The following is a 3827-nucleotide window of genomic DNA, read 5'->3' as shown; positions in this document are numbered from 1 at the left end:
CTCCGTCAGCGCATCCCACTGGACTCGCCCACGTCACGTCACGTCACGTCGCCGCCCGACGACCAAGACTTGGTCCTCCCTCACCAGCCCAGCTGCGCTCGGAGCCCCACCCACCCAGCGCCTCCTCCCACGGCAACCAGGCCCAGGAACGGGTCACGCAGCAGTCCACAGCAACGCTCCAGCTGCTCCTCCAAGAGCTCTGTGCAGCAGTCGCAGCTTGAGGTGGCTTCCCACTCCAGCACCGGCGCAGGCTGCTCTCCCCGGACAGCTGTGCATGTCCAGTGCACGTCCACCTGGGGGGCACGCTCAGTGTTTCACCCCTGTGCCAGAGGCTGCTGGCTCTGCTTGCTGCAGCATCGGCAGCAGTGCCGCTTGGCCTGCTACACATGCACAAGCTCCAAGCCTGGCTCAACGCCCATCGTGTCCACCCAATGGAGGGACAGACACAGGCAGCTCACAGTGCAATTAGTACTGGATAGCACTGGCCTTCTGCCACTCCAAAGACTCATTGCACACTGTGTCCCCAGACTGGGGGAATTGCAGGTGAGTTGCTCAGAATAGCTCATGTTGTCTCTGCTGTGTGAAAAGTTCCTGCAATATCAGCAAATACTCACTGGGTGGCAGCACTGAGTCCCTGCAGATTCACTGAGGCGTTCTGGGTCTCCTCCGGTAATTTGCAGAGACAGAGGCGGCTCAGGGACATTGGTTTGGATTTGCTGAACTGGACACTGGCGTACTGGACGTCCTCCTGGCTGGGCACTTCCTGCTGTTTGTTGGGTTTAAACTGGACACTAGTGTACTGGACTCATCATTTTTGCTGTTTGCCTAAACCACCACCACTCTGACACACATTTTTTAAATGAAAAAAAAAAAAAAAAAAAAAATGCACTGGACCTGGCACAAAGATCCTGACTGCAGTTGCTGACCTTATTTTGCACCTTACAGTGATAAAGTCCATCCACACCAGTGACGAGGTTAAGAGGTTGGGCGTCCTTCTTGTGCCATAAATTACTGTTTCATCTCTGGTCTTCTTGTACCAGGTGTAGCTGTGTGCTTGTGGGTTGGCATCACTGCTGCAGGTCTCATGAAGGTCACCAGAGGGGCTGAGTGATGTTGAGGTATTCCTGGGGGAGTGTAGTTTACAAGGAATATGAAAATTGTATAAATTCTATTGCAATACATAAATATATTCAATACTGCATCTGATAATCTCTGCATCTGACCAATACACTCTTCAGTCTTCACTAACGAGATTGATTACAACATCATATTATGTACTTCAAGATACATTTGATTTCAATACATGATTTCGAGAAGATTTTAACAGTGAAGGGAGGATGAGAGATATTGGTCCCAGAGGCGTCTGATCAGTTGTAATATGTTCTTTGATGAAGATGAATTATGTGCTCTTATTGTGTGTTTAATTCCTTTATGTATTGAAACTCTATACATGCTAGTAGCATCTAATAGTACTCGTCATAATACAAAACATTTAATTTGAACTATGAATATCATGTCCCTTAACATCACAGGAGTATTTGCATCTTCAGAATCTGCATCTTCAGCGCTGAGTCTATATCCAGTCTGTTGTCAGCTATGTGTATGTTACTCAGAGACTGTGAGTTCCTATGTAGGTGGGGTTGTTACTCAGACTGCAGGTGGTGCTGCAGGTCAGTGTTACATTGTCTCCCTTCTTCACTGTTGCTGGACCCACCAGTAACTGTAGACCTGCTCACAACGTGACTCTATTAGTGTATTCTGTATTTATTAGTGTGCACTATTTATGGATGGTTTATATTCAACATTCATTTGTGTGTGTGTCTGTTTTTCCATGTTTGCACTGACTATTGTTGGCTGTAGAAAGTTTACAGGTAGCACTTCCTTTTACAGTCCCCTAATTACTAGGTATTTACCAGGTAACAACATGGTAATATCAAGTAATTATGTGGTAACTAATATAGGTAAAAAGAGGGTAACTACAGAGTAAATATAAAACAATTACATAGAAATGTCTTAACTATTACAAAGAAACTATTCTGAATTAATGTTTAATTACTTCTGAGAATGTACAGGTTACTACAGAATAATTATGACACAATTACTACATAAAAAGAAAGAAATTATGGCCATGTTCCCTAGTAATATCCTTCAATATTTCAGCCATTCCGTTACCTACCATGTAATTATGTGGTAACTATACTGGTAAAAATTAGGGTAACTACAGAGTAAATATAAAACCATTACATAGAAATGTCTTAACTATTACAAAGAAACTATTCTGAATTAAGGGTCAATTACTTCTGTAAAATAAAGGTAACTACAGGATAATTATTACACAATTACCACATAAAGAATGAGAAATCATGGCCATGTTACCTAGTAGTACCATTCAATATTTCAACCATTCAATTACTTATTTAATATGTAATTGTGCTACTTTGGCTGGTATTAAAATGGTATTTACTGGGAAAGGACAAAGTTGTTTCTAAGAAACTACATTCTTTATTTCCCTTTTATTTTGCTGTCATCACCAGCACATAGGCCTATACCCATTTATCATGCATGGGTTTATTCAGTACTTACCTCATAACAACAACTCCATCAGGGTCCATCTTCCTTATTACTGGGTCATTGTACATACTGATTAAAATGTACTTGGTAAATACATGGTTGTTTCCATTGTACTGATGTCCGCACCTAATTGTCACCATGCATTTTCTGCAATATTACCTGATTAAACTGAACTAATTTCCAGGTAAATAAGATGAAACTGGACTGGAAAAGAAAGCCTGAATTTTTACCATGTTTTTAACAACCACTTACCAAGTAATTATACAAAGACATTCTTTTAACTCCAACCTACCATGTTTACATTCTGCAATATTACCAGGTTATAAATAAGTAAATAAGACGAAACTGGACTGGAAAAGAAAGTATGAATTGTTTCCATTTTATTAACAGCTTCTTTCTAACTAATTACACAATGATCCATTTATTTTTCATTCCATCCATTCAAGTTATGATCATGCATTTTCTTCGGTGTTACCAGGTTATTCACAACTATTTTCTAGGTAACTAAGACGAAACTGGACTGGAAAAGAAAGTATGAATTGTTTCCATTTTATTAACAGCTTCTTTCTAACTAATTACACAATGATCCATTTAATTTTCATTCCATCCATTCAAGTTATGATCATGAATTTTCTTCGGTGTTACCAGGTTATTCACAACTGTTTTCTAGGTAACTCAGACGAAACTGGACTGGAAAAGAAAGTATGGATTATTCTCACATTGTTAACAACTGCTTTCCAAGTAATTACACAATGATCCATTAATTTTTCATTCCATCCATTCAAGTTATGATCATGCATTTTCTTCGGTATTACCAGGTTATTCACAAGTATTTTCTAGGTAACTAAGATGAAACTGGACTGGAAAAGAAAGTATGAATTGTTTCCATCTTATTAACAGCTTTTTTCTAACTAATTACACAATGATCCATTTATTTTTCATTCCATCCATTCAAGTTATGATCATGCATTTTCTTCGGTGTTACCAGGTTATTCACAACTATTTTCTAGGTAACTAAGACGAAACTGGACTGGAAAAGAAAGTATGGATTATTCTCACATTGTTAACAACTGCTTTCCAAGTAATTACACAATGATCCATTAATTTTTCATTCCATCCATTCAAGTTATGATCATGCATTTTCTTCGGTGTTACCAGGTTATTCACAACTATTTTCTAGGTAACTAAAACGAAACTGGACTGGAAAAGAAAGTCTGGGTTATTCTCACATTGTTAACAACTACTTTCCAAGTAAT

This window comes from Sardina pilchardus, chromosome 1 (assembly GCF_963854185.1).
Source record: "Sardina pilchardus chromosome 1, fSarPil1.1, whole genome shotgun sequence".
NCBI classification, from domain to species: domain Eukaryota; kingdom Metazoa; phylum Chordata; class Actinopteri; order Clupeiformes; family Clupeidae; genus Sardina; species Sardina pilchardus.
The sequence above is the reverse complement of the archived record's forward strand: the minus strand, read 5'-3'. Positions refer to the sequence as shown.